Here is a 10,693-nt window from a genome sequence, read left to right on the forward strand (position 1 = left end):
TGCGGCACCCTGTCAAAGGCCTTCTGAAAATCCAAGCATGCAACTTCAGCCAATGCTCCTTTGTCTGTCCTGTTTGTTATTTCTTCAAAGAATTTCAACAGATTTGTCAGACAAGATTTTCCCTTGAGGGAATCGTGCCAACTAGAGCCTGTTTTATTATGTGCCTCCCAGTACCCTGAGACCCCATCCTTAACAATCAACTCCAACATCTTCCCAGCCACTAAGGTCAGACTAAGTAGCCTTTCTTCTGCCTTTCCACCTTCTTGAAGAGTGAAGTGACATTTATAATTTTGCAGTATTCTGTAACCATTCCAGAATCTAATGATTCTTGAAAGATCATTGCTAATACTGTTACGATTCAGCAACAATGACTATAGAATTGAGACAGGTTTTTGTAACCAATAAAACATTTATTAAACACTGCTAAAAAAAACCCAAAAGTAAACAAACGACTAACTTAACGGGAAGTGGACTGCTGTACGGCGGCTCGAACAGTTCTTAAAATTAGAAATGCGAATGCAGTTCTTTAAAGTAGTAAATGTAAATGTCCAAATGATTTACACAGTCAGTCAGGAGAGATTTTTCTAGAAGTAATGAATCCCTCGACGTCACGATGTTACTGCTGATCCCAGCCGAAATATGCCTTGCTCGAAGGATTTACGACGAAGGAAGTAAAACAGCTTAAAGGCATTGACCTTTCCTTGGCGAAACCCTGCACCAGTCCCTTCTGCTCTTTAGCAGGGACTATCTTGGATTGCAGGTTACTAAATTCCTTCCGAATGAAGATTAAATATGGTCGAGCCTGTTTTACTGCTGACAACACCAACTTTTCTCGATCCTTCAGCTTCCCGAACTTCGATAATTCTTCACTCTCCAACTGGACTTTAACTGGTGGTGATTTTCAGAACTGCCGGCACAACGATTCTTACAGTAGAATTTAAAACTCCACTTTAAAATGAAACTGCGTCATGAAATCAAATACGCAGCAGAACGGAGTCAGTGACGAATTAAGCCAGGAACTGACCTGTGTCACAGAGAGGCCTGCTCCTTTTATACCTGGTGAAACAGGCCATCTCATGACCTCACCGGCGGGAAAATTACATCACCCCACCATCACAAGACCATTACATCGTGCCCAGCAGAGCCTCAATTACACCATGGTCATGTGACAGTCACAAGATACCCACGGGGTATGTAATAATACCTCCACAATCTCTTCAGCCATCTCCATCAGAACCCTGGCCTGCACACCATCTCACCTACATGACGTATACACCTTCGGACCTTTCAGTTTCCTAAGAACCTTCTCTCTAGTTCTGGTAACTTCACACTCTTCATGACCCCTGACACCTGGAACTTCCACCATACCGTTAGTGTCTTCCACAGTGAAGACTGATGCAAAATACTTATTCAGTTCATCTGCCATTTTGTTGTCCCTCATTACTACCTCTCCAGCATCATTTTCCAGTGGTCTGATATCCAATCTCACCTCTCTTTTACACTTTATGGATCTAAAGAAACTTTTGGTATCCTCTTCGATATTATTGTTAGCTTACTTTTGTATTCCACCTTTACCTTCTTAATGATGTTTTTAGCTGCCTTCTTTTGGTTTTTAAAAGCTTCCCAATCCTCTCGCTTCCCATTAATTTTTGCTCTATTATTTACCTTCTCTTTGGCTTTTATGTTGGCTTTGACTTGTTAGCCACGGTTGTGTCATTTTTCCTTTAGAATACTTCTTCTTCTTTGGGACGTATATATCCTCTGCCTTCCAAACTGCTTCCAGAAATTCCAGCCATTGCTGCTCAGTCATCATCCCTGCCAGTGTTCATTTCCAATCAATTTTGGCCAACTCCTCTCTCATGCCTCTGTAATTCCCTTTGCTCCACTGTAATACTGATACATCTGACTTCAGCTTTTCCTCAAATTTCAGGGTGAGTTCGATCATATTACGATCACTTTCCCTCAGGGTTCTTTTACCTGAAGCTGTCTAATCAATTCTGGTTCATGGCACAGCACCCGATCCAGAATAACTGATTCCCTAGTGGGCTCCCCCATGAGCTGCTCTGAAAAACCATCCCATAGGCTTCCTAGAAATTCCCCCTCTCTGAGTCCAGCACCAGCCTGATTTTCCCAATCTACCTGCATATTCAAATCCCTCATGTCTGTTGTACCATTTCCCTTTTAGCATGCATTTTCTATCTCCCATTGTAAATTGCAGACCACACCCTCACCACTGTTTGGGGGTCTGTATACAACTCCCATCAGGATTGTTTTTTACCCTTGCAGTTCTTTAGCTCTATCCACAATGATTCAACACCCTTCCACCCAATGTCACCTCTTTCTAATGATTTGATTTCATATTTTACAAACAGCAATGCTGCCCCCTCTGTCTTCCTGCTTCTCCTTTTGATACAGTGTGTATCCTTGGATATTAAGCTCCCAGTTATAATCGTCTTTCAGCCATAATTCAGTGTTGCCTACAACATCACACATGCCAATCTGTTACTGTGCTGTAAATTCAGCTATCTTATTCCGTGTGCTGCATGCATTCAAATATAACACCTTCAGTTCTGTATTCACCATTTTCAATTTTGTCTTCCTTTTACATTGGAACTCATCCTATTGACTGCAATTTTACTCTGTCAGCAGCCTCTCCTCACGATACATTGCCACTGTTTCTAAGCCCAGATACCTCATCTTCAGTACTATCATCCTCATTTCCTATGATACTTCTTGCATTGAAATATATGCAGCTCTGGATTCCAGTCACACCATGCTCGACCTTTTGATTCCTAACTTTGTCTGAGGTCTTACCAACATCTGCCTCCACAACCTCTCCACTAACTTCGGGCACTCTGGTTCCCATCCCCCTGCAACTCCAGTTTAAACCCCATTGTGCAGCATCAACAAACCTTCCCGCTAGGGTATTAGTCCCCCTTCAGTTCAGGTGCAAGTCATCCCTTCTGTACAGGTGCCACCTTCCCTGGAAGAGAGTCCAATGATCCAAAAATGTGATGGCCTCCCTCCTACACCAAGTCACAAATTAAACTATGTAATCTTCCTAGTTCAGGCCTCACTAGCATGTGGCATGGGGAGCAATCCTGAGATCACAACACATCCATAAGAGGAGCATTCAACTCTCCTGCCTGGCATCTCTACTGTCCTAAATGAGCAGATATAAAGAAGGGAAGGAGAAAAATAACTGAACCTGGAGTTTTTCTTTGCTTTCTCTGACTGAGGCCTCTCTCCGCTGAAGCCTCAAAGAGTTATTACCTTAGTTATCATCGAAAGCAGAATCTGTCATGATTTGGTTGCTGTTTGTGGCTCCTTTTAATATGGTCTAGTTTGTTGTATAACCTGGGGTCCACAGATCCTTTGCTTAATGGCAAAGGTCCATGGCATAAAAGAAGTTGGGAACCTCTGTTGTATAACAACAGTGATGAGATGTCAAAAACACTCATGCTTAGCGATGTCCTGATTCTGGTGTGAACTAGAGGGAAGCAATTTCTTTTCATTGTGTTACACCGTCACTTCACTAACTACACACAACACTGGGGTCAAAGGACCGCGACCTGTGGGAATTGGGACACATTTCAGCAAACATTGGTGGAAATGTTACAATGCATGAAAAACTGAGACAATGGCACAAATCTTGGAAGGAAGAGATATAAAAAGATGAAACTCAGCATAAAATGATCTGAAACAGCAAAAAATGAGGTTTGCTCTCAAATCTGAAAACAAATCAATGCTCCTTAATCTTTCTTTCTGTACAAACCCTACCTGATCTGGCTACAGTTAACGTATTAAATAAGGAGGAATCACTGCTCTCACCTTTGAGCTCTTTCGGCGTTGTCCTGATAATCTCTCCACTAAGTTCTGCTGTTCCCGTTCAGTTACAAAATGTTCCTCTAAAGTGAAGGGATGTTATTTTCTGTTTTTCCTGTAGCCGTAGCAACAAGCTGTGTAACATCAAGAGGGCGTGATAAAATAGCACAGCACAAAGTGACCAGGTCATTAGTTACAGTTATAGTAGCAACAGCAGTGTTTTGGTAGAATAGTAATTCAAAGGATTACACTTGATTTAAAGGACACATATATACAGTGTCATTGGAATCTTAACATAAAGGTCAGGTTAATGGGCTGGTAATTTAGAGGCCCAAATCACCGATCTATAGACATTCAAATCCCATCACAGGAACTTTAATAATTTGATACTTAAACAAAAGATTGCACCAGTCATGAAACCACCAAATAGCTTCTTTATTCACAATGTTCTTCCTAATGTCTTTTGGGGAAAGAAATCTGCTACCTTCGTGCAGTCTGACCCACAGCAGTGTGTACTGCCCACTTAGAGAAGCTAGATGTCGATCAATGAGCGTGGGCGTTAAATGCTGGCCTTGCCCGTGATGTCCAAATCCCAGGAATGAACTAACTGAAAGGGAACGATTGCTTGGTTTGGTTTATTGACGCTTTATCCATCCCCTCCCCATGGCAACCAGAGCAATGGGATTTTATAAAAACCTGTCCAACTGAGTTATCGATTCATGAGCCACAGCATCTAATGCAGGATGATGTCATAAAAGAATATTAGAATCAAAACAAAAAGAGAAAAAAGATAATTTTATCATGACTTTTCCTTATTAACTTTATTGGCTGTAACAGTACAGAAGACTGCTCCCATAGACAGAACTGTGATGCCTACAATGCAGAACTTGACAGTGAAAGCTGGACAGTGGATTTCTTGCAAGTAGTCAGTGTGACCTACAGCTCCCTCCTGTTTGTCGGAGCTGGTTAAGGTAAATACTCCGGGGAGAGAAGCAGCAGATTACCACCTCGGAACCGGAGGGTTTCCCCTTCAGAAGGGTGCCTGAAGAGGAGGCTGCTGTTTGATTACGCACAGTGTGTGTGTCCAGTGTCTCTGGGTCAGAGGTCCCCAGGCAAGCAGCTGCTTTATAAGGTGCAGTCCTGCTCATGGGCTTGTTGGTGTGTCACCATGGCCGAGTTCCATTTAGTCTGGGAAGATGAGCGTGTCTAATGGGGCCTTTTCCTTATTGCTCCACTGACCTGGGTCTGATCCTGACTTCTGTCGGAGTTTGCACACTCCCCCCACCCCCTGTGGGTTTCCTCCACATCGCTAGTTTCCTCCCACATCCCAAACATGTGAACGTTGGCAGGTTGAATGCCTCTAGTGTGCAGGTGAATCAGGGGGTCTGTGAGGGGAATAAAATAGAATCTACTTAATGTCAGTTTACTCTAAATGGGCGTGTGATGACTGGATTGAACAGCCTGATTGCACGCTGCAGGACTCGATACGTTGTCCAGAAAACGTGTAACGTTGCCTTGACTTCAGACTTCCCATCCTTTTTCCCCAGTCCTGACGAAGGATCTCGGCCTGGAACGGCGACTGCTCACTCTTTCCCGCTGAGGCTGCCTGGCCCACTGAGCTCCTCCTGCATATTCTGTGTGTTCCTTGACTGTACGTTTTGCTGTCGGTGTCTGGGGGAATCAGAAATGAGCAGAAGGATAATGTGACTTGACTATTTCTAATCTATATTAATGACTTCGATGAAAGATGAGTGTTTTGCAGCCAGATTCGCTGATGACACAAAGATATTTGAGGAAACCAGTAATGAGGAGCACAGAGTCTGCGAAACAACATAGGTAGATCAGCAAGTGGGTGAACGAGTGGCAGATGAAGTATAATGAGTGGAAATGTGAAATTATTAAAGTAAATAACAAGAAAACTCCTCCTCTTTTTTCTCCAGTCCTGCCAGAGGGTCTCAGCCTGAATTGTTGACTGTACTTTTTTCCATAGATGCTGCCTGGCCTGCTGAGTTCCTCCAACATTTTGTGTGTGTTGCCTGGATTTCTAGCATCTGCAGATTTTCTCTTGGTTGAGAGAAAAGATAATATTTGGGTTGAATGTCACATGGGAGGGGTTAGGATCTTATGCATAGAATTCTCCTTGGAGTGACGGAGGATGAGAGGTGACCTGATAAAGGTGTTGTAAAATAATGAGAAGCATTGATTGTGTGGATAGCCTGAGGCTTTTTCCCAGGGCTGAAATGGCTAATGTGAGGGGGCAAAGTCTTAAGGTGCTTGGAAATAGTTTTAGAGGGGATGTCAGGGGTAAGTTTTTCCACACAGAGAGTGGTGAGTGCACGGAATGCACTGCAGGCAACGGTGGAGGTGGATACAATAGGGTCTTTTAGATAGGTACATGGAGATTAGAAAAATAGAGAGCTATGTGGTAGGAAAATTCTAGGCAGTTTCTAGAGTAGGTTACATGGTCAGCACAACATTGTGGGCTGAAGGGCCTGTAATGCGCTGTAGAGTTCTAATTGAGAAAAGTAACTTGCAAGTAAAACAAGTAATAAGGTGGGGAAATGCAATGTTGCATTTTATTCTAAGCAAGGATTAAAGTATAAAAGCAGGGAAGTTTAGCTACAACTAAATACGAGACCGTACCAGAGTAATGTGTTCAGTTCTGGTCCCCTTATTGAGGGAGGCATAGACTTACAGCACAGACAGTTGAGGGAAGTTTGACCAAGTTGCTTCCTTGGCTGAAGGGTCTGCAAGGAACAGTTGAGCACTTTGGACATCATTCTTGCAGGCTGAGATGTTTTCTATGTGAAATGAAGAGAAATATCTTTACAAGGAGACCAGTGTACCTCTGGGGTTCTCTACCCAAGAGAATGAGACACTGAGCAAATTCAGCACAGAATTCAACAGACCCTTGGGTACGAAGTGAATCAGGGAACAGGGGGTTGATGAGGGAGGTCGTGCAGAGGAAAATAATCATTCATGATCTCATTAAACAGCAGAGCACACACATGGGGCCCAAATGGCCAGTTACTGCTTCTATCCCTAATGTCCTGATGTCTCAGAGGGCAGACAGAGTGTTTGCCCTCTTTATGGGATCTAGAGTAAGGGAACATAGTCTTAGTATTGAGATGATGGTAGGGATCGACTAGTTTTACACCATCAGGACAGATGGAAATGGTATTATTAAGGGGTCAAAGACTTTGGGAAACAGGCAGGGTAGAGTAAGTGAGGCAAGGATCATTGTCTTTCTGAGTGTAAGAGCTTGCTGGAGGAAATAACAACCTACTCCCGAATCTGTTCCAAAGCTCCCAACTGGGACAGGACAGCTTTCTTTGTCCTCATCCCCTCTCTTGTCTAACATTGATCCTTACCTCAAGGATACGACAATGACTTTTACTTCATCAGGCCGAGAATGTTCAGAGTACATAAAACAGAAGTGCATTTCGCAGTCGCTGGGAATTGGGGTTGATCTGCATGTGAATGAGCAGACACCGTGAGAGCGATACACACACACAAAATGCTGGAGGAACACAGCAGGCCAGGCAGAGTAACAGCCTGTGACTGTAAGGTTACGCCTTTATCTAGAGCATAACACTGATAGAACTAGAAAGTCAGAGTGTCTAGCATCAGCAAAAGAAAATTAAGGGACAACTCCTTTAAATCAATGAGATATAAATGTAATTAAATCATAGAAAATATATTTTTATAACGTAAATGGCATCTTGCAAGAAAATGGCAGATAGAAATCATAGAACACCTCAGCAGAGAAACACAGACATCTAGTCCGTGCTGAACTGTTATTCTGCCGAGTCCCATTGACTCGCTCCAGGATCTCCATACCCCTCAAATCCATGAACACTTCTGCTGGTAGCCCATCCCTCACTCACACCACCCACTGAGTGAAGACATTCCACCTCAGGTTCCCCTTAATAATTTCACCCTTCACCCATAACCTATGACCTTTAGCCCCAGTCTCACCCTAACTCAGTGGAAAAAGCCTGCTTGCATTTACTCTATCTATATCCCTCACAATTGTATCTCTTTTTCAAATCTCCTATGCTCCAGGGAATAAAGTCCTAACTATAAAGTCATAAAGAACATGGTAACCTGCCTCAATGACTCTTTCCAGTAGTATGTACACCCACGGGGACGAGGTGCTTTGAGAGGCTGGTGATGAAATATATCAACTCCTGCTTGAGGAGCAACTTGGACCCTCTCCAATTTGCCTACGGCAGCAACAGGTCAACAGCTCTTCACTCAATCCTCGGACTCTGGACAGTGAAGATGCATACATCTGGATGCTCTTCATTGACTACAGCTCTGCATTCAACACCATCATCCCCTCAAAACTAAACTATACGCTTCATCAGAAAGGAGGAACTGAAGCCTCAGGTCCCACACTTCCAGGTTTAGGAACAGTTAATTCCCCTCAAACATCAGGCTCTTGAGCCTGAGAGGACAACTTCACTCACTCCAATACTGAACTGATTCCATAACCTATGGAATCACTCTCAAGAACTCTGCAATTCAAGTTCTCAGTATTTATCACATAAATTAAAGATCAAAACAGAAAATGAACTGGCGTTCAGTTCACTTTTCCGTGTCAACCATTTTCGGGAGCAGCTGTTGCCCTGCAGCAAGCGGTTCCCAAACGTTTTTATGCCATGGACCCCAGGTTAGGAACCCAGCCTGCAACCATTGGGCACCCCAACCAGCTTCACTCACCTCAACACTTAACTGACTCCACTCTTGACTATACCTCTTCTCACCACGTCTCCTGTAAAAATGCTATTCCCTTTCCTCAGCTCATTCATCTGCACCACCTCCGTTCCTAGGATGAGGCTTTCCTTTCCAGAACATCAGAGATGTCCTCCTTCTTTGTCTGCCTTTGACACTGCCATCACCTACATCTCCTCCATTTCCAGAACATCTGCCCTCAGTCAATCTTCCCTCCACCGTGACAGTGATAGAGTTCCTCCTGTCTTTACTTACCACCCCATGAGCCTCTGCACCCAACACACGATTCTCTGCAACTTCTGCCATCTCCAAAAGGATCCTACCAGCAACACACCTTTACCTCTCCACCTCTCTCTGCTTTCCACAGGGATAGCCCCCTCCATGATTCCCTTGTCCATTTGTCCCTCCCCACTAATCTCCCTCCTGGCACTTATTCCTGCAAGCAGACAAAATGCTACACTTATCGATTCACCTCCTCCCTCACCTGCTTTCAGGGCTCCAAACAGTCCTTCCAGGCGAGGCAGCACTTCACCTGCGATCCTGCTCAGGTGGTCTATTGTGTCCTGTGCTCCCAATGCAGCCTCCTCTGCACTGGTGAGACCCATCATAAATTGGGGAGGACACATTCCTCGAGCACCTCTGCCCCATCTGCTGAAAGTGGAAATTCCCAGTGGCCAAACATTTTAATTCTGATTCCCATTCTCATTCCGACATGTTGTCCATGGCCTCCTCTTGTGCCACGATGAGGCCACCCTCAGGATGGAAGAGCAACACTTTATATTCTGTCTGGGTAGCCTCCAACCTGCTGGCATGAATATCGGTTTCTCCTTCCAGTAAAAACAATTCCCTCCTCTCCTCCCTCTATTCCCCACTTTGGCCTCTTACCTCTTCTCACTTATCACCTCCTTCCCTTTTTCCTGCGGTCCACTCTCCTCTCCTATCAGATTCCTTTATCTCCAGCCCTTTACCTCCCCTACCCACCTGGCTTCATCTACCACCGTCTAGCTAGCCTCCTTCCCCTTTTAATTCTGGTGTCTTCCCTCTTCCTTTCCAGTCCTGAAGAAGGGTCTCAGCTGAACCGTCGACTGTTATTCATTTCCGTGGATGTTGCTTTAGTTGCTGAGTTTCTCCAGTGAGTTGCTCTGTATTTGTTCACTTATTTTCTTTGCATGATTTGTTCTTTTTTTTGCACATTCGAAGTTTGCCAATCTTAGTTTTATATGGTTTTCCATAGATTCTATTGCGTTTCTTTGTTTTGTGGGTGTTTGCAACAAGATTAATCTCAAGGTTGTACTATTTATTTTGAACTTTGAAGTATTCCTTTAGGACTGGGTGAATGCTTGATTGACTTTATTCCATTCAATAAAGATAAGCACAAATGAGCAGAAGGCAGAGTTATGGCTCATGGTTAAAGCTGTGTCAGATTGTTAGAAAATGGACATCATAATGACAGTTTGTGGTATTTCATGCTTTTTGTAATGATCATAGCAGACCCTAATAGACGACCAGGGCCAGGGGTCTACTTGTTCCTGCCCCACCGAACGTATATCAGCAGACCTTGAGTCTGTTTTATTCCCCCAGTTCACTCCCTTCCTACCTACATACATGATACTTCACATGCTCTTTATCTCGTCAATGGAAAAACTGCTTTTTGTAATAAGAAACAGATGAGTACATGGATTAGAAATAACACTGAGGATACAAGGTCTGGTTCCATTCCACTGTTTTTGTGTATTCATTCTGTCGTACAATATGGTCTTTTTGAATTCATCCAAGGTTTGCGATAAAGATTACAGTGTGAATTCAGTACTCAACACTACAAAGAGAAAATCCAACATCAGCTGAACAACTTGGCATTTGCAGAACTGAATGTGAGAAGACAGGAGCTGCTGTGGGCAACTTCTTGTTTCTCCATTGAGTGTCATGTTGGGAGTTTCTTTGGTGTAATGTGGAATCAGTTGATTGACAAGAATATTAATCATTCAAACATTAAGTTTCATAAAACAACAAATCTGACATCATACAGGACAGTAATAATAAACCCGATTCTGACTGCAATACTGTGATTTCTGTATAAGATGTAACTGAATTTTCAATAGTTTGCTAAGGCATAATTACTGCTTGGAAACCT

General features: G+C 43.5%; 1 protein-coding gene across 1 annotated transcript in view; it reads right to left on the reverse strand.

Moving 5' to 3' along the window:
• Positions 1-3,928, reverse strand: part of LOC140740585 (tubulin polymerization-promoting protein family member 3-like) — a 45,118-nt gene extending 41,190 nt beyond the window's left edge. The window contains exon 1 of the mRNA XM_073069871.1: positions 3,832-3,928. The gene's annotated coding sequence lies outside the window, so the exon portion shown is untranslated. The remainder of the gene's footprint in view (positions 1-3,831) is intronic.
• Between the last annotated feature and the right edge of the window lie 6,765 nt (positions 3,929-10,693).

This window comes from Hemitrygon akajei, chromosome 17, assembly GCF_048418815.1.
Source record: "Hemitrygon akajei chromosome 17, sHemAka1.3, whole genome shotgun sequence".
Taxonomy (NCBI): Eukaryota; Metazoa; Chordata; class Chondrichthyes; order Myliobatiformes; family Dasyatidae; genus Hemitrygon; species Hemitrygon akajei.